Here is a 22,318-nt window from a genome sequence, read left to right as displayed (position 1 = left end):
ACTCCATTTTGTTATTTTCAAGTTAACAAAAGACACAAGATTTCTATCCCTTCCGTAAAACTAACCACTTTGCCAGAGCTAAAGGAATGCATAGTATATACAAACCTGTTGATAAGAAGTGAGAACGGGGGGTGGACAGACGGTCTAAATGCTAATGAAATATAATCAATTCTAAACCCAGACATTTGTGACAGAGAAGATTAAATAATTAAATTTTACTTTCAATATTGTATAACGTCCCATTGTAAGTTTAGGGGTCATATTTAGTTATAACTGTCATATTAGAAATTATAGCAGAATTTGCCAGACACATAGTCTGGACAAAACTTAAAGAAACTATTTGATCTGACAGAAAACTAGAGTTATAGACAACTATAAAGATAAGGTGAATGACATCAAAATAGCCACCAGGAAAAGTTAACTCTTTCCTGGATAGGTATGTTTAGTGGGACGAGACTGCCCTCTATAGACCAAATACTTAAATTGTTAAAAGGAAGGTAACCACACCTCCAGTGTCCCTATTGGTCTATCACCTAGTGAATTTTTCATTTAAAAGTTAAGACAAAGGGAAGAGAGGAAAATGCAGAGAGTATGCAGAGGAAGCAGTTGGAAGCAGGCTAAGTCAAGAGACAGAGAAAGAGACCCATGACATTCAGTTCCTGAGACTACCTTCTAATCTGATGAAAATATCTACTTAACTGGTAATTATACTGGCTTCAATTAATTAATCTAAATTAATTAAAATTTTCTAATAGCATGATATATGACTGGATAAATCACGATCAGATTTCGATATTTAGAAATCTTAGTTAAATAAGAAGTACATGGTTATAACCATTCTATTCTGCAGATCGAATTACAATAATTATGTATTTATGTGACATATCACATGTTAGCATATCGTGATATTTATCCAGGTGTATTGATTTGCTCTAAAATAAGATAAAATATCTATTTAGGCAAGTTAAAATTCTGCTTATAGAACATGGTAGATTAATCTTATTGGATGGTCCCAGGAAATGACTAATAAGCTGGTTTAAATGTTATTTTATTTAAAATCACATGAGAATAGGTCTTAATTACTTAGGAGGTCTAGCCAGCATTGAAAGGGTTATTCTAACTGTCAGCTAAAGTTTTTATGGCTATTCGCTGGAAGCTTTCTCTGTGTGTAAACTTTCACTTTCTCTCTGTGAAGCCCATCATAAATCTTCTTGACAATTAAGACTGTGTTAGCCATTGGGAGATGTTTTTACATTACCATATTGTATTGCATACTGTGTTATACTGAATTGTCATTGATTATTGTCACGCATGTTACTTATTACTATTGTTTAAATTGTCACAATAAATTGTATCTATTTTTTTAACAAATTGTGATTTTATTTATATGGAATACATTTCACTTACACGATAACGATCTTTGGGATCTGAGAATTGAAATAGTGGACAATTCTCAACTGTTTACTATTATTATCCCATAAATATCCCCACAGTGTGTATGGGGGGCAGTGTGTGTGGAGCACTGTATGTGTCTTTGGGGCAATGTGTGCATGGGGGGGGCATTGTGGGGCAGTGTGTGGAGGGGGGCAGTGTATGTGTGTGGGACAATGTGAGTATGGGTGCGGCAGTGTGTGTATGGGGGGGCAGGAGAGTAAGGAGTTTTTTTAATGTTTTTATTTTATTTACATTTGACATTTCTCGATCAAAGTGGTGAGAGTGAACTCTAGCCTGCAGCTCCTGAGGCTAGAGTTCACACTCGCGAGATCCAGAGCGTTGCCGTGGTAACCGTGGCAACGCTCCATGCTCACAAGAGAAGGACCCGGAGGAGCGGCAGGCAACCTGGTCCTCTCTCCCACCCCTGCCGGCTGCCAGCAAGGTGCCTGCGGACCGGGGAGGAAGATCTCTGATCTCCCCTCCGGTGCTTGAAGGCACATTGCAGGGTTGGCGCTGTCATTAGCCAGCAGGGGAGACCATCTGCCTGCTTTATTATCTCAGGCAATTGTCCCATTGCCCCCCCCCCCCCCCGGATCCGCCACTACCTCCTATGCTGACAGCTCACTGCTGTCAGCATTAGTGAGTGTGAGGCCGGCAGCACCAGCGTGGAACGTGGCCAGCCCCCTCAGAGTGTGCCACTAGACCGGCCACCCGGTGGCACCTACATGCGCAGCCCCTGTTATTTCCCAGTATTCCGGTACGCCAGTCCGGCCCTGCTCACATGGATGCATTGAGTAGGCTAGATACTGAGCCATGGGAAGCAGAAAAGTACTGTCAAAAGACTTGCATAACTTTATAATGATGGAAAATGATATAAAAAAATATCCAAAGCCTTGAAAATGCCAGTCAGTACTATACAATCACTTATTAAGAAGTGGAAAATTCGGGGATCTCTTGACCCAAGCACGTATTACCGAACCTTAGAATGGTTGAATTTAACATAGGTAGAAAAGAGTAGTCAAAAGATTGCCAAAAGTCAGCATACCAGAAATCAGGATAACGATACAAGAATAACTGGGTCAGGATGCCAGAAATCAGAAGGTCAAATTACAAGCCGAGTCAGGGAACCAGAAAACAGGAAATTGAAAAGCCAAACCAAGTCAGTACACAGAAATAACAATAAATACTCAAGGAGAACCAAATAGCACTAAGGGGAACACAAGGAACCACAATAGGGCAAGGAAAAAAGCAGAACGCGCCCTTTTTATAAGGGATCGTCTTTTGCTTTAACCCCTTAAGGACACATGACATGTGTGACATGTCATGATTCCCTTGTATTCCAGAGGTTTGGTCCTTAAGGGGTTAAGGCCACGCCCCCAAAACGTTCTGGGTCGATATTGATGACGCGGGATCACGTCATTGACGTCATGACGTTGGGGCGAATGTGCCGCATCATAAAAAGGGGCATGACTCCAGCGTTCGGAGTGGGTCATGCCGAACTCGTTGGGAGAGGAGTCTCCCCTGGATCCTGCACCACCTGGGCACGATAGAACTAAAATGGAATTAAGAGATCATGCCAGATAATTGAACAAAAATGAGCTGCATGGTTGAGTTGCCAGAAAGGAGCCTTTACTGCGCCAATGCCACAAAAAAGCCTGGTTACAATATGCTCGACAACACCTTGACATGCCTCACAGCTTCTGGCACACTGTTATATGGAGTGACAAGACCAAAATAGAGCTTTATGGTCACAACCATAAGTGCTATGTTTAGAGAGGGGTCAACTAACCCTACAGTGAAAAGAATACCATCCCCACTGTGAAGCATGGTGGTGGCTCACTTATGTTTTGGGGGACTTGTGAAAATTTATGGCAAGATGAATGCAGCATGTTATCATAAATACTGGCAGACAATTTGCATTCTTTTGCACGAAGGCTGCGCATGGGATGCTCTTGGACTTTCCAGCATGACAATGGCTCTAAGCACAAGGACAAGTTGACCCTCCAGTGGTTACAGCGGAAAAAGACCTTAATATAATCAAGCCAATCTGGGGAGATCTCAAACGTACGGTTCATGCAAGACAACCAAAGATTTTGCATGACCTGGAGGCATTTTGTCAAGATGAGTGGGCAGCTATACCACCTGCAAGAATTAGGGGCCTCATAGACAACTATTATAAAAGACTGCATGCCTTCATTGATGCTAAAGGGGGCAATACACAGTATTAAGAACTAAGGGTATGCAGACTTTTGAACGGGGTCATTTCATATTTTTCTTTGTTGCCATGTTTTCTTTTATGATTGTGTCTTTCTGTTATAACCTACATTTGAATATGAATCCCATAAGAAATAAAATAAATGTTTTGCCTGCTTACTCATGTTTTATTATTGCCAATTCTCCAAGGGTATGCAAACTATTGAGCACAACTGTATATCCGCCCCTCCCTCCCCATCTATATGTGCTCCTCCCTCCCCAGCTATATCGGCACATTTCTGCCCAGCTATACCTGTACCTCCCTTCTCGACTATATCCGCACCACCCTCAACGGCTATATCAGTACCTACCTTCCCATCTATATCTACCCCTCCCTCCCCAGCTATATCCGTACCTCCCTTCTCGGCTATATCTGCACCACCCTCAATGGCTATATCAGTACCTACCTTCCCATCTATATCTACCCCTCCCTCCCCAGCTATATCCGTACCTCCCTTCTCGGCTATATCCGCACCACCCTCAACGGCTATATCAGTACCTACCTTCCCATCTATATCTACCCCTCCCTCCCCAGCTATATCCGTACCTCCCTTCTCAGCTATATCTGCACCACCCTCAATGGCTATATCAGTACCTACCTTCCCATCTATATCTACCCCTCCCTCCCCAGCTATATCCGTACCTCCCTTCTCGGCTATATCTGCACCACCCTCAATGGCTATATCAGTACCTACCTTCCCATCTATATCTACCCCTCCCTCCCCAGCTATATCCGTACCTCCCTTCTCGGCTATATCTGCACCACCCTCAATGGCTATATCAGTACCTACCTTCCCATCTAAATCTACCCCTCCCTCCCCAGCTATATGTGCTCCCCCCTCCCCAGCTATATCGGCACATTTCTGCCCAGCTATACCTGTACCTCCCTTCTCGACTATATCCGCACCACCCTCAATGGCTATATCAGTACCTACCTTCCCATCTATATCTACCCCTCCCTCCCCAGCTATATCCGTACCTCCCTTCTCGGCTATATCCGCACCACCCTCAACGGCTATATCAGTACCTACCTTCCCATCTATATCTACCCCTCCCTCCCCAGCTATATCCGTACCTCCCTTCTCGGCTATATCTGCACCACCCTCAATGGCTATATCAGTACCTACCTTCCCATCTATATCTACCCCTCCCTCCCCAGCTATATCCGTACCTCCCTTCTCGGCTATATCTGCACCACCCTCCATGGCTATATCAGTACCTACCTTCCCATCTAAATCTACCCCTCCCTCCCCAGCTATATGTGCTCCCCCCTCCCCAGCTATATCGGCACATTTCTGCCCAGCTATACCTGTACCTCCCTTCTCGACTATATCCGCACCACCCTCAATGGCTATATCAGTACCTACCTTCCCATCTATATCTACCCCTCCCTCCCCAGCTATATCCGTACCTCCCTTCTCGACTATATCTGCACCACCCTCAATGGCTATATCAGTACCTACCTTCCCATCTAAATCTACCCCTCCCTCCCCAGCTATATCCGTACCTCCCTTCTCGGCTATATCTGCACCATCCTCAATGGCTATATCAGTACCTACCTTCCCATCTAAATCTACCCATCCCTCCCCAGCTATATCCGTACCTCCCTTCTCAGCTATATCTGCACCATCCTCAATGGCTATATCATTACCTCCCTTCCCATCTATATCTACCCCTCCCTCCCCAGCTATATCCGCACCACCCTCCCCAGCTATATCCATACCTCCCTTCCCAGCTGTAATCGCACGACCCTCCCCAGCTATATCCGTACCTCCCTTCCCAGCTATATCCGCACGACCCTCCCCAGCTATATCCGTACCTCCCTTCCCATCTATATCTACCCCTCCCTCCCCAGCTATATCCGTACCTCCCTTCCCATCTATATCTACTCCTCCCTCCCCAGCTATATCCGTACCTCCCTTCCCAGCTATATCCGTACCTCCCTTCCCAGCTATATCCGCACCACCCTCCCCAGCTATATCCGTATCTCCCTTCCCAGCTATATCCGCACCACCCTCCCCAGCTATATCCATACCTCCCTTCCCAGCTGTAATCGCACCACCCTCCCCAGCTATATTCGCACCCCTCTTCCCGGCTATATCCATACCTCCCTTCCCAGCTGTAATCGCACCACCCTCCCCAGCTATATCCACACCTCCCTTCCCAGCTGTAATCGCACCCCCCTCCCCAGCTATATTCGCACCTCCCTTCCCAGCTATATCTGCACCTCCCTTCCCAGCTATATCCGCACCCCCCTCCCCGGCTATATCCGCACCCCCCTCCCCGGCTATATCCGCACCCCCCTCCCCGGCTATATCCATACCTCCCTTCCCAGCTGTAATCGCACCACCCTCCCCAGCTATATCCACACCTCCCTTCCCAGCTGTAATCGCACCCCCCTCCCCAGCTATATTCGCACCTCCCTTCCCAGCTATATCTGCACCTCCCTTCCCAGCTATATCCGCACCCCCCTCCCCGGCTATATCCGCACCCCCCTCCCCGGCTATATCCATACCTCCCTCCCCATAATATATTTATTAGACAGCAGTTCAGACGCATTCCATATCTCCAAAGCACTATATGGACTTATAACCAAGCTAGCAAACAATAATGTTTATTTGCTTTAAACGCTGAACTTCTGGTCGCGGCGCCAAAAAAAGAGATGATTGATGTTTAGGAGACATAAATGTTGATTTTATTCATAGGTCAAAGGAGAAGTGATGGGGGGGGGGTGGTATGTGAGGAGCAGTACATTTATATATATATATTTATTTACTTATTATGTATTTGTCTGCCTTCCACAAGTCTAATATTTATATATTTATGTTAATGTTTTATTGTTTCTTTACGCCCATCACTTTTTACGCCCTTTGCAATCTTCATTAGGCTTTTTAGTGTTAAATAAATTATGTAAAGCTTCCTTTGTGAAACAGAAAATGTAAAAGATTCAGGACAAAATAATCAAACTAGTAAAATTCTCGCAGCTCAGTTATTCTGGCCTAGATTCGCTGCTTCGTACTAATTAATCCCTGTGGGTAAAAGCATGCTCAGGAATGGAATGTGTAGCTGTAAATACAAATCAGTAGGGGAGACTTTTTGCATCTCACTCTGGTTGGAAACTTAATCAGCAAACACCAAACAAAGTGCACATGAGATCAGTTATTCATCATGTAAGTGTCTCTCGCTGATTGTATCCTCTGTTTGATATACAATTCCTTTCTGACTTCTACTGGGATTTTAGGAACAAGAATGCAAATCTTCAACAATAAGGACATCTGGTGGCAGAATATTGGAGCTGCAGGCAATGGAGATAGCAATGTTTCTAAAGAAGAACTAAGGGTTAATCATAGTCGCTTATTTTTTTTTTTTACGCCTAAATATCTTTCTGGGTCAGCATTAATGATTAAAGGGACGTACTAGTTTTGAGATTTCAATCTCATTAGATTCCTCCCCCCCCCCCCCCCCCACCCCCCTGTGAACTACCCATTGCGTTTTTTTATATAATGGTTCGGTGGGATTATTTTGATTTTGGGGATTGTAAAGTTACTTAGTGATACAGTTGTTTTTTTCTTCTCTAAAACTCTACTGTGTGACTTCCTGTGCCTTGTGTTGCAAAATCTGCACAATATATTCTCTTGTGGCCTGAATTGACCTCTCAGAGTGTGTGGCTTAGTACCACTTGCATTTCTAACTTCCAGAGCCATTCTTCAGATCGAGGGAAAACTGGACGACCCCTACAGAAAGTGAGAATGTTATAACATATCCCTTCCTTTCTAACAGTACAGGTAACAGAGTACTGATTCTCTCTGGGATCTCAATCAAAGCTGAAAACGTCCAGGTATTCAATGCGATTCTGCCACAGAATAGAGCGGTGTGCATGAAAAGTTCTGTTCCAGCGCCTCTTCCTGACAATCACCTGAGGAGCACCAACCCCCTCCCTAAATAGTCTTGTGTGCACGATGTTACTGATCTTTCTTTTTATATTAGGTTGCTGTATTGAAAAGCAGCTGATTGATGTAAAAATAAAAAAACAAATATAAAAATAAAAATGAATATCCTCCTGCCCCCCACCAACTGTAGATATCCGTGGACAAAGAGCTTAACATCTGCGGTTTCAACACCCAACAACGCCTGTGGTTTGTACTGCTGGGAACGCGGAATTGGGGGCACACCCAGAACATGCATTTCTCAGCAGTGGTGCTGCTGTAAACACCAGCATATCTCCAAAATACAGGTTAAGGGACAACATACACACACATACATTTTTAAATTCTATAAGGCTAATTAAAATCACCTGTCTTCACAAACAAATATGAGGTTTAGTTACACCGTATGGCCATATTGTGTTAAGCCCATCACTACGTCACAGTACCCCAATATTGGTGGGCCCTACACCAATTCTAACGTGGGAGACAAATTAACTAGTGCTTGTGCTAAACAATCTGTATTGTGTATTTTAATCTGTATTTTAATCTGTTGTAAGAGCATTGTAAATATATCATGCTGTGATTATATACATAAAAGCACTATCACTTTCATTGTTTAGTTTTATCACATTCAGTTTACATGTTCACAAAACCACCAGTTTACGTACATATCAATTATATTGTTGAATTGTATCTGTAAACGAGTTATGTAGACCTCTGTGTGTCTTTCCAGATTAATCTATGGCTTGGGGGAATTCAGAGCCCCCGGAATATTATGTGACTAGTACAAAAAACTGTAAATGCAAAACAATGTGCTTGTCGGCTCCTACATCTATTGATTACACTTTTCCACCCTCGTGGCGGCTCTAATGAGGCGGCCAAACCCGCAGAGCACAGGTTTGCTTTATAGATCAGGGATTATTTGTTATCTCCATGTTAATGGATCCTGCATAGAGAACAGACATGTATCCTTGGATCTCGGAAGCACCCAGACGTGCACGGATCTCGTGTTGGTCAATTAGAAGCTACGAGCAAAGGATGTGATGTTTAATCAGAACCAATCACACATTCAGTAGTCTCCAACTGACCACAGCTGACAATACAGAACAGTTTACGATAATCAGCCTTTTGTCTCGAAATGATGTATTGATTCATTTCTTTAATCAAATGATAGTTTATTGTGTAACGTCAGTAAAAGAGACTCGTAGATGATGATAAATCTGCTGCAGTGCATCTTTTAGGCAGTTCATATGCTTCCATCCAAAACGCATTTAAAGATGGCGGCCCCACAAAGCTAGGGTCAAGTTAGCACCAAAATTTGTTGATTATTGATATGCTTGCATTAAATGAAAAAAACACACAAAGGCGAGAAAACATGTAATATCTAACTGTAAAAAAATAATATTTAATAGGGAATAAAAACTACAGTGTTCCTTGGGAAAGGTTGGAATTGCGCCCCCTAGAGCCCTGATGCATTGCTATCATCACTGGATGTGTCGTACATATCATTGTCAGGATCGGGACAGGGATCCAACACGCAGAGTACAAACAGTAGCCAGATACATATACCGGACCTTAGAATGGCCGGACTAACGTAAGTAGTACAGTATAGAATGGTCAAAGACAAGCCGAGGTCGAGGGTAACAGAAGACAGGTAAGCGAGAGACAAGCCGAATCAAGGGTAACAGAGATAAGCAGAGTAAGGTAAACAAGCCGGGTCAAAACCAAAAGGGATAATAGAATACACAAGCACTGAGTGACTAGAACAAGCTAGAACCACGACAGGGCAATGAGCTAATGAAAGAAGCTCTGTTAAATACCCTGTTCAGAGCAGTAACCACGCCTCCAAGGCGTCCTGATTGGTCCTGCAGCAATTGAGTGACAGGTCGTTCTGGAGGAGTGTCCTGATGACAAATTCCTGCCTAGATGCTGTAAAAGGCAGTCACTCCCTCGCGGCCGGCCTTGCATGACCGGATAGACCGTGGAGAAGGGAGCCATCAGGCCGTCTGGATGGAGGAACAGCTAAGTCTCTACCTCTTTCAGAGGTAGAGACCACAGGTACCCTGACAATCATCCTCTTATTTATTAAACTTCTGCCCCCTCCTTATTGTCATTCAGAACGGCTGCCCCTCCTTACTGTCATTCAGAACGGCTGCCCTTCCTTATTGTCATTCAGAACTGCTGTGTTTCGTATTGAGACAAAATAATGTTAAATTCTGTTCATTTAATGGAATTGAAGAATGCTCAGGATGTGTATAATGCTAAAGCAGTAAATTAATTGAAGAATGCTCAGGATGTGTATAAGGCTAACGCCGTAAAGGAATTGAAGAATGCTCGGGATGTATATAAGGCTAACGCAGTAAAGGAATTGAAGAATGCTTAGGATGTGTATAAGGCTTACGCCGTAAAGGAATTGGAGAATGCTCATGATGTATATAAGGCTAACGCAGTAAAGGAATTGAAAAATGCCTGGGATGTGTATAAGGCCACAAAGGAATTTAAGAATACACAGAATGTGTATAAGGATAACTCAGTAATGGAATTTAAGAATGCTCAGGCAGGGCCGGACTGGCCCACCGGGATACTGGGAAATTTCCCAGTGGGCCGCAGCACTTGACTGTGACTGTGAGAGTCTGAGGGAATTAAGGAGGGATGAGATTGGTGCCGGTGCTGCCGCATTGAGGATGGGGCGGCCGGAGGGAGAACTGCAGGGAGGGAGCTTTCTGCCACTAAAGCTCTGCCCCCGGGTCGCAAGCTCCACCCCTAGCCACAAGCACCACCCCTGGTCGCAAGCTGGTGACCTCAGGGCAGGAAAAGGCCAGGAAATTGAGTTCTCAGCTCCCTGCAGTGCCAGGTAGGCTTCAAATACACTGCAGCTAGTGAGTGAGAGTGATCTGTGTTGTGTGTGTGTGTGTGTGTGTGTGTGCCTGCTGTTGTCAGCATGTGTGTTTTAGTGAGCTTGTCTTCAGTAAGCATATATGTGTGTGTCAGTAAGCATGTCTGTAGTGAGCATGAATGTGTGTTTCAGTGAGCATGTCTGTAGTAAGCATGTATGTGTGTGCAGTGGTGTATCCTGGTTTTGTGCTGCCCTAGGCAGGACAAAACTCAGGCGCCCCCCTCCCACCCACGCCACCCTCACCCAACCCTCCCCCCTCCACCCGCGCCACCCCCACCGAACCCTTCCCCCGTCCCGCCTTCTAAATACACACACACACACATTCACTGACAAATACGCATACACTAGGTAACAGAAACACACTCACTAGCAGACACACGCACAGTCTAACAGACACACACACAGTCTAACAGACACACACTTACAGACACACACACTGACATACACACACACTAACACACACACACACAGACCCACACACATACAGACATACACACACACACATACAGACATACACACACACACACATACAGACATACACACACACACTAACAGACACACACACAGACACACTAACAGACATACACACACTAACAGACATACACACACTAACAGACATACACACACACAAACACACACACAAACTAACAGACACACACACAGACCCACTAACAGACATACACACACTTACAGACATACACTTACAGACATACACACACACACACACACACTAACAGACATACACACACACACTAACAGACATACACAGACATACAAACACACTCAATCACTCACATATTTAATACATTTTTTTTTTTTTAATTTAACCCCCCCAGCCTCCTTACCTTTGGGAAAGCTGGGGAGGGGGGATATCTGTCTCCCTGGTGGTCCAGTGGCTGCTGGGAAGTGCGGGTAGGTGGGCGGCCGGCGAGGGAGCACTTCCTCTGAGCGGTCTGCTCAGCTCCCTCGCGCGCCGCAGAGTGATGCTGGGAGGCGGAGCCGGAATATGACGTCATATTCCGGCTCCCAGCCTCACTCTGCGGCGCGCGAGGGAGCTGAGCAGACCGCTCAGAGGAAGTGCTCCCTCGCCGGCCGCCCACCTACCCGCACTTCCCAGCAGCCCGCCGGCCGCCCAGCATGCCTTGTTAGCCGCAAGGCTAACAAGACATTTGCCCTGGGCATTTGGGGGCGGCTTTTTTTGCCGCCCCCTGAAAAATGCCGCCCAAGGCAAATGCCTTGTTTGCCTCGCGGCAAATACACCCCTGTGTGTGTGTCAGTGAGCATGTCTGTAGTAAGCATGTATGTGTGTATCAGTGAGCACATCTATAGTAAGCATGTTTGTCCTTGAGCTTGTAATGAGCATGTGTGTGTCAGTGAGCTTGTCTGTAGTGAGCATGTGTGTGTCAGTGAGCTTGTCTGTAGTGACATGTATGTGTGTGTCAGTGAGCATGTCTGTAGCAAGCATGTGTGTGTTTCAGAGAGTTTGTCTGAACTAAGTTTATGTGTACCTGTTGTGTGTCTGTGTCTATCAATGATCTTGTGTGTGTCAGTGAAATTGACTGTCTGTGAGCCTGTGTACCAGTGAACGTGTGTGCTTGTGTCAATGAGATTGTGCCTGTATGTGAGTATGCTTATTTTTACTAATAGTTATATTTAAAAAAGGAACACACCAATAACAAAAGTATATATTTATATATCCTTTAGTGAGAATGTTAAATATGCCTTTATAACATTTAAAATGTCTACGTCTTGCTACCCCAGATTGAGTAATTCTAATTTATAAACATAGATGTTATATACACTGCTCAAAAAAATAAAGGGAACACAAAAATAACACATCCTAGATCTGAATGAATTAAATATTCTTCTGAAATACTTTGTTCTTTACATAGTTGAATGTGCTGACAACAAAATCACACAAAAATAAAAAAAATGGAAATCAAATTTTTCAACCCATGGAGGTCTGGATTTGGAGTCACACTCAAAATTAAAGTGGAAAAACACACTAGAGGCTGATCCAACTTTGATGTAATGTCCTTAAAACAAGTAAAAATGAGACTCAGTAGTGTGTGCGGCCTCCACGTGCCTGTATGACCTCCCTACAACACCTGTGCATGCTCCTGATGAGGTGGTGGATGGTCTCCTGAAGGATCTCCTCCCAGACCTGGACTAAAGCATCTGCCAACTCCTGGACAGTTTGTGGTGCAACGTGCCGTTGGTGAATGGAGCGAAACATGATGTCCCAGATGTGCTCAATTGGATTCAGGTCTGGGGAACGGGCGGGCCAGTCCATAGCATCAATGCTTTCGTCTTGCAGGAACTGCTGACACACTCCAGCCACATGAGGTCTAGCATTGTCTTGTATTAGGAGGAACCCAGGGCCAACCGCACCAGCATATGGTCTCACAAGGGGTCTGAGGATCTCATCTCGGTACCTAATGGCAGTCAGGCTACCTCTGGCGTGCACATGGAGGGCTGTGCGGCCCCCCAAAGAAATGCCATCCCACACCATTACTGACCCACTGCCAAACCGGTCATGCTGGAGGATGTTGCAGGCAGCAGAACGTTCTCCACGGCGTCTCCAGACTCTGTCACGTCTGTCACATGTGCTCAGTGTGAACCTGCTTTCATCTGTGAAGAGCACAGGGCGCCAATGGCAAATTTGCCAATCTTGGTGTTCTCTGGCAAATGCCAAACGTCCTGCACGGTGTTGGGCTGTAAGCACAACCCCCACCTGTGGACGTCAGGCCCTCATACCACCCTCATGGAGTCTGTTTATGACCGTTTGAGCAGACACATGCACATTTGTGGCCTGCTGGAGGTCATTTTGCAGGGCTCTGCCACTGCTCCTCCTGTTCCTCCTTGCACAAAGTCGGAGGTAGCGGTCCTGCTGCTGGGTTGTTGTCCTCCTATGGACTCCTCCATGTGATGTACTGGCCTGTCTCCTGGTAGCGCGTCCATGCTCTGGACATTACGCTGACAGATACAGCAAACCTTCTTGCCACAGCTCGCATTGATGTGCCATCCTGGATGAGCTGCACTACCTGAGCCACTTGTGTGGGTTGTAGACTCCGTCTCATGCTACCACTAGAGTGAAAGCACCGCCAGCATTCAAAAGTGACGAAAACCTCAGCCAGGAAGCATAGGAACTGAGAAGTGGTCTGTGGTCACCACCTGCAGAACCACTCCTTTATTGGGGGTGTCTTGCTAATTGCCTATAATTTCCACCTATTGTCTATCCCATTTGCACAACAGCATGTGAAATTGATTGTCACTCAGTGTTGCTTCCTAAGTGGACATTTTGATTTCACAGAAGTGTGATTGACTTGGAGTTACATTGTGTTGTTTAAGTGTTCCCTATTTTTTTGAGCATTGTATATATTTTACACACAAACACACACATATATAATATCTATGGAAAAAAATGTATGCCAGCCCTATAAGTCACTGTGCCACAGTAGTGTTTGTGTGTGTGTATGTATATATATCTATATATATATATATATATATATACATACACACACACAAACACTACCATGGCACAGTGACTTATAGGGCTGGCATACATTTTTTTCCATAGATATTATATATATATGTGTGTGTGTGTGTGTGTGTGTGTGTGTATGTATGTATATATATATATATATTATATATATGTGTGTATGTATATATATATATTATATATATGTGTGTGTGTATAAGTCACTGTGCCACAGTAGTGTTTGTGTGTGTGTATGTATATATATCTATATATATATATATATATACATACACACACACAAACACTACCATGGCACAGTGACTTATGGGGCTGGCATACATTTTTTTGAGGGCTGCTTTGCATTCCCAGTACAGCCCTGTGCTCAGGATGTGTATAAGGCTTAGGCATGTGCATGGGGAAAAAATTTGGTTCGGTTCGGCATTCCGAAATTCGGGATTTTCACAATTCGGGACTTCGGCAATTCCGCACTTCAAGACTTCGGAACTTCGGCAACTTCGGAACTTCAGCACTTCGGGACTTCGGCACCTCGGGACTTCTCTTGCAGCCGCTTGGTAGATAACTCCCTAATTCACACAGTATCAGGGAGTTATCTACCAAAAGGCTGAAAGACCTAAATTGGTCTTTCAGCCAAATTTACTAATACTAAGTAAAAATTACTTAGTATTAGTAAATTTTGCCCCTACTCACTATACCGCGAGTAGGGGCATGTCTAGTAAACTGTGGCTGCTCACTATTTTTTTTTTTTTTTTAAACAGTGAGCAGTCACAGGCTGCTCACTGTTTAAAAAAAAAATAAAATAAATAGTGCCCCACCCCTGAGCGGCGGGTGGGGACCCTAAATACTAATGAGGGGGGGACCTAATGTCCTCCCCCCTGGCCCCCACCCTTGAGCGGCGGGTGGGGGCCCTAAAAACTAATAAGCGGGGGGACCTAATGTCCTCCCCTCTGGCCCCCACCCCTGAGCGGTGGGTGGGGGCCTTAAACTAGAATAAGGGGGGTGACCTAGTGTCCTCCCCCCTGGCCCCCACCCCTGAGCGCTGGGTGGGAGCCGCCCCCCTTATTCTGATTTAGGGCCCCCACCCACTGCTCAGGGGTGGGGGCCAGGGGGGAGGACAGTAGGTCATTAGGTTTGTTGTTACAAAAGCAGAAGTTATAAATCAAAAATAACCTGTGGTTAGTCTGGTTTTTAGCTCTTGTGTAAATCTTTATAAATGTTAGAAAAATATAGTATATTAAAAAGATGAGATTTAACCATTTATTGACTCTCTCTATCCCTTCACCCCCTTATTCTGATTTAGGGCCCCCACACACCGCTCAGGGGTGGGGGCCAGGGGGAGGACTTTAGGTCCCCCCCTTATTCTGATTTAGGGCCCCCACCCACCACTCAGGGGTGCGGGCCAGGGGGGAGGACATTAGGTCCCCCCCTATTCGATTTAGAACCCCCACCCACCGCTCAGGGGTGGGGGCCCGGGGGGAGGACAATAGGTCCCCCCCATTATTTTACATTAGGGCCCCAACCCGCCGCTCGGGGGGGGCTTATTTTTTTTTTTTGGTTACAGTGAGCAGTCACTGTTTAATAGACATGCCCCTACTCGCGGTATAACGAGTAGGGGCATAATTTACTAATACTAAGTAATATTTACTTAGTATTAGTAAATTTGGCTGAAAGACCAATTTAGGTCTTTCAGCCTTTTAGTAGATAGCTCCCTAATACCGTGGGAATTAGGGAGTTATCTACTTATTCATTCCTGTCATTAAACTGGCCAAGTAACTTTTATATGAATTTATGTTACTTGATTGTTGTAAGTGTTTCAAATGCTTACAGGTGAATCCTGGCTATGTTTGTATACTTTTTATTTAAAATTGTATACAATTTAACATTCTTCTTCTTTCACTGGGTAACTTGGGTAACTTTGGCACTTTGACACTTAGGAACTTCGGCAACTTCAGAACTTCGGCAGTTCAGCACTTTGGAACTTCGCCACTTCGACACTTCGTCACTTCAGTAATTTCGGAACTTCGGGACATCGGCAATTTGGCACTTCGGGACATCGGCAATTTGGCACTTCGGACATTCGGAAGTACCCGAATGTCCGAATTGTCCGAAATTCGTCCGAATTCCTATTCGGACTGAAATGAATTGCACATGTCTACTAAGGCTAACGCAGTAAAGGAATTGAAGAATGCTCAGGATGTGTATAAGGCTAACACAGTAAAGGAATTGAAGAATGCTCAGGATGTGTATAAGGCTAACGCAGTAAAAGAAATGAAGAATGCTCGGGATGTGTATAAGCTAATGGAGTAAAGGAATTGAAGAATGCTCGGGATGTGTATAAGGCTAACGCAGTAAAGGAAATGAAGAATGCTCGGTATGTATATAAGGCTAACACAGTAAAGGAATTGAAGAATGCTCAGGATATGTATAATGCTAACACAGTAAAGGAATTGAAGAATGCTCTGGATATGTATAAGGCTAACACAGTAAAGGAATTGAAGAATGCTCGGGATGTGTATAAGGCTAACACAGTAAGGGAATCGAAGAATGCTCAGTATGTGTATGAGGCTAACCCAGTAAAGGAATTGAAGAATGCTCGGGATGTGTATAAGGCTAACACAGTAAAGAAATTGAAGAATGCTGGGGATGTGTATAAGGCTAACGCAGTAAAGGAATTGAAGAATGCTCGGGATGTGTATAAGGTTAACACAGTAAAGGAATTGAAGAATGCTCGGGATATGTATAAGGCTAACCCAGTAAAGGAATTGAAGAATGCTCGGGATGTGTATAAGGCTAACACAGTAAAGGAATTGAAGAATGCTCGGGATGTGTATAAGGCTAACGCAGTAAAAGAATTGAAGAATGCTGGGGATGTGTATAGGGCTAATGCTCAACGGTGGAGCCTGATTGGGCTCCTGATTAAAGATGGCCATGCGGTGACCCCAAGGGTATGGGCCACCCAATGGAACCCCCTGAACTTGCTGACCCCTGCGCAGTAGTTCCACCAATGCTATAAATTAATCTGTAGTTTAACAATAGGCAGAGCAGATACGCCATATTTTATCTGCGTACAAAGTTAATGTTAATTTGTTTCTATGTGGTTGCGGCTCATAGTGTTGCACAGAGCAATATTAGTATTGATAAATCCCAAACAATGTACAGCCTCAGAAGCAGTTATCCTTCCTCATATCTGGCATCACTTCCTAAAGCTAATTATGACTTATTATAATGCACCCGGCGGCTCCAAGACACTGATTAGCATTCCACGCCGAACACAGTTATACTTTTCTCCTCTGTCTCAAACAAACACAAATACATTTATCTAGCAATATTTGGTCTCCAAAACCTGTGTTCCATTTCTTTGTTGGTCTTGGGGCTGAGAGAGCAGCGGTAATTAATTATTTGGGCCTGCATTCGTTTCCAGCCTGCGCATCAACCAATCATTATTACAATTCATTAATTATTTCTGCACTGGGACTGTCTGTTTTTTTTTCCCAGAGATAAATCTGAACTATTAGAGGTTATTTTATCTAAGTAAGAATAATATCTGGAAGGTTTTATATTCAGGACATTTGTAAATCCAGGAGGAACCTGCTGCTCTCTATATGTAGGTGCAGATAACATTTTTTTGAAGACGTATTTAACCACTTCATGACAAGGAGCTAGGCAGGTAATACTACACTATGATTGGCTTGCACACCATGTAATATGTAAAGGTTAAAAATAAATTTCCTGGGGGCGGGGCCTGACTGCCAAGATGGCCGGACGCACTCTTTGCTAGCTCCGGCACCAGCGGACGCAAAAACATAAACCATGTTCTACCGAACAATGTCAGCGGTGCCTGGTGCCCGGAAAACGACACAGGACCCTGAACGGAACATGCCAATACCTGTCTCGCATCGAAACGCGAAACGAGCACTTGAACCGGCCATGAGGCCCAAACAGGAGCGGAGCCTACAGCCTGGGGGAGGCGGCCGATCGCTCGGCAAGGGAGCCGCTCAGAAGTACGACTCAAACGTTGCCCTGCTACCCCCCTCTGGACGTGCGGGGGATATCCCGGTTCGCGCTGGGGGTGCCCACCCCCGCAAAGCTACAAAAACGAGCGACAACAACTGCGGTGAGACAAAAATTCCAGGGCTCAGGCAAGATGGCGCCACTGACAAAGCCAACGACGCAACACACCCGGTTAAGGCCCCCCAGGCATACCTTGGACTTCTTCGACCAACTCTGTGCAAGCCTCTGGACGAAGCATAGTGCCAAAGGTCATGCCTTCAGGCTAGCGAGGAGACTGGCGGCGGCATGGATTCGCCCAGCAACCCGGCGACTCCTGTGTGGACTCCGGCCAAGCACCGCTAGAGCGGCCTCTCGACGGCGCCGAAAAACAAGATGGCGGGAAAAGGCGACATGTCCCACGGCGGCAGCGCTCACTCCCACTCACACCAGGGTGAGACCAGCCAGCATACCTAAGCTGTCTACCACACTAACCTCACCAGCCACCCGAACCCCAACCTGCGACACCAAGACTCGCCAGAACGGTGAGCACCACACAGGGACCTCGGGAAGAGCCCGGCGAGAAGAACAGCCGAAAGCCTTAACCCCTGGTGCGCTGGCGATCGAGGGAGACAGACACCTGTACACCTGCAGCTTCCCAGTCCAGGGCATTGGCTGAGCAGTCCATATGGATGCCCACGGCACGCACAGGACACAGGTCCTTTTGGGTCTGAACTGTTCACTGCAATTAGCCTGATTCTAAACAGACTCCTACCATTGCTTATCCTGCTGTATGTTAGTCACAGCTCAATACTAACAAACATATCTCTTGTATGCAGCATGCTCCTTGTTAATAAGCCTGTTTTACATGTGTACACCAGCTGACTTACCTTACCATTACTGTTATATGCACCACATAACTTACCTGGCCTGTACTTAACGTTATGTTTAAGTTTGAATATAAAAACATGATTCAATTAAGCGACTCCCAAAACTGAATCAAATGCACCAGTATGCTGGTATAAGTACCATTACACTGGACACAGCGTCTTAATTTTATTCCATGAGCAGAAAGTTTAAGCCACGTTATTTTACTTTAATTTATGTTATGAAAATGCTTAAGTAATGTCAAGCGACACAGTATACCGCATAACCCAACCTTATAAAAATGTGCAAGATCAACCCTGTACCTCTGTTTATATGTTTTATAATGCGCTGGAGGATTGCCGTTGGGGTACCTCACAAGCGATTGTACTAAGCTTATGCACTACAAAAATAAAGAATTAAAAAAAAAATACATTTCCTCACACTATACAATCCAAGGAGACTGATAAGATCCCTTTATACATTGCAACAGCGGATAGCAGGTACTCCTGGTTTTACTGAAGTTTCAAAGAATTTCAGGACGTAGAAAATGGCATTCGTTTGTAAATGCATTGAGGGGTATAATACAGTGTGTGGCACATTTAGAGTCCCATTATACAATTTTTAAATTCTTTATTTTTCTTGTGCATTTGATTACATAAGAGAGGTACCTGTAGCGCCACGACAGCAATTACAGGCATTTCAATGGCCCATTATACAATTTTATACGTTGGTACCTTACTCCCTCCAGATTACACAAATTGAATTCATCACATACAAATACATGCTGGAGGGAGTGTGGAGAAAGGGATCTGCACTTTATTTTTTGTTTCTTGGGATAATAAAGGAGATAATCATGTCAGTATACACAATATTAAACATGCTTAGGTGTCGTGCCTCAAGAGCAAGAACAAGTATGATAAAATATTAATAATGAACAGTTTTTTCATATTATATGAAGATGCTAAGCTACATGTCTAAGTTCCACAATAGCTAACTAGAGGATCGTCGGGCTTAGGTAGACATAGTAGAGATTGTAAGATAGCAAGCTAAGTAAGGTAAAGACAGGAGAAAAGAACAGTGCTGCTTCACTAATATGCATGTCAGACCGCAAGAAACTGACTGACTGGGTGATTAATTAGCAGTGGTGTCACTGGGTGTTAGCAGGTAGTAGAGGGTTAGGAGAAATAGAAACTATATACGCTGAGCACATCATTCATTAAAATTTACAGGCAACAGGAGTTGTATAGAGAGAGATATCGGTGGCTAGAATCAACCAGCACCAAGTGCAGGCCAAAACAGAGTCCGTCTCCATGTCAGGTATGTTGTTCCCTCTCCCCGGCACAGGGCATGTCAGGCAGTGCTGTGTGTGTAACAGGTAGGTGGTCAGTAGCCAGTAGTGCAGTAGACCCCTGTAGATTCGGCTCCGGGCCCTGAAGGGAGCCAGTGCCCTTAGTCCATGGATCCCCCTGTTCTGAGCGGCGGGATCGTGGGCCCCCGTGTCTTTGTGTTCTTCCCCTTTGGAATATGGACTGCGGCATGGAGGGAACTCCAATTGGGCCCCCGGCCCAGAAGAGGAACAGGTATCCAATACTGCCTCTCAGGCTGTCTGCGACACAGGAGGAGTGAGTGTGGGTTGTCACTTAGCGAGACGATCCCAGAAAGCCTGGCATATTGCCTCAAATCTTCAGTTCTGACCTGACAGGCTCATTTCATTGTGCTGAGGTGTCGATGCGGCGGGCATGTTGGACGAGCTATGTGGTTTGCAAGATTCTTCCTCCATACTTCCTGGAACAGGCTTAGTGGACCCAGTGAGGACTGGGATCCCCCAGCGGTCCAAATGGGGGTGTGGGGGGGGGGGGCTGTTACGGGGCTCTGAGTGTTCAGTTGTAGGTTGCAAGCCCACTGGTAAGAGATCGGCAGCATCTCCCCACCGTCAGCTCACCAGATGCAGTAGGCCTCCCTAATTCGGACTCAGCTGGTGTGCTCGGCTTTTGGAGTTTTTAGATTAAAATTACTTTCTGTAGAAATATGTGCTGTATTTGAGTAGTTGTGGCCCAGCTTGTGGGGAGCTACAGGCAAACACATCTGGCCATGTTGGAGGTCCCGCCCTGCCCCTCATTATTATATATTATTGTATAAATGTATACATTCTTATTTGAAAAATCTTCAATAAAAATATTTGAATAACAAAATGCTGTTCATCAAAGAAACACGCAATATCTATTGTTATCATTTCTATGGCTGACTGTGACAATAAAACCTAATTTTGAAGAACGTGGTAGAGAATTGTCGGTGTGCCTGGCAGGAGTTTATTCACTAAACAGTGGGATGTGGTGAAACAACAACCATAAGACAAAAGGGTACCCAACCACTAAAAAACCGCTGAAAACAGCAAACCTACTAAACAGTGTGCCCTCTATAAACACCAATACAATAACGTAAAACAAAAAGGAAGTAGGGATGCAAAGTGTAAAATGAACACTTCTAAGGTGCAGATATAAAAATATATATACAACCTTATAATGATGAAGTAACCAAGTGATGAAGTGACTTCCTCAGGAAGTCACCTAGACGAAACGCGTCGGATTACACCACTTGGGGACTTACTTTGATGCTGTTGATACCACCTTAGTGTGGATTTTATGCTGTTTTACTTGGATCCTTTTGTAAGTGCATTTGTACATTAAATCTTTTCGATATAATTTTCTGTCTGCACTATCATTTGGTTTCTTTTATTCCAAGTTCATAGAAAAGTCTGCTATTCCAAATATACTGAAAATCCTGCCTGACTGAGGATGATGGGCCTGTTTTACATTGCAATCTTGTGAGTTCCATACAATCATCTTGCGTGTCACAATATTTTGGTTCTGTAATGCACTATATGCGATTTATTTATTTTATACAGATATCGGAAACAACAACCAGACTGAAAAATGTTTGTAAGAAATGGTTGAGTCGGATTAAAAATTAACAAAATCTACAACCAGGTAAAAATAAAATTCTGATCTGGAATTTGCGACACATTTGAGCAAGTAGGATCCTCTGTGTCCGATACAAATTCTATAGAATATTGAATATTCTATGTTTCTATTGATTATATATGGATGTGTGGATTGACATAAGTAACAGATGGTAAAAGTCACAAGGCTTTCTTTGGCCGAGAGCTCTGGAATGTGGATTTGGGGGTCTTGTCCTTTATGCTCTGACGTCAGTATGGGCACTTCTATATAGTAACTGAACAAAGAGACACGAGGTCTCTCTCTTGGCTCTTGGCTCTTGGCTCTCTCTGGCTCTCTCTTGATGTAAAGATGTAAAGAAGTCCAGCAATTACCATCTGCTGTTGAATGTCCATTATCCTGTTACATCATTTGTTGTTTTATTATGTATCCATAACTAAGAATAAACCTGAAGAAACCGTAAGTCAGATTGCGTATTAGTACTTTTCAATAATATAGA

Source organism: Pelobates fuscus, chromosome 12 (assembly GCF_036172605.1).
Source record: "Pelobates fuscus isolate aPelFus1 chromosome 12, aPelFus1.pri, whole genome shotgun sequence".
In the NCBI taxonomy this organism is placed as follows: domain Eukaryota; kingdom Metazoa; phylum Chordata; class Amphibia; order Anura; family Pelobatidae; genus Pelobates; species Pelobates fuscus.
The sequence above is the reverse complement of the archived record's forward strand: the minus strand, read 5'-3'. Positions refer to the sequence as shown.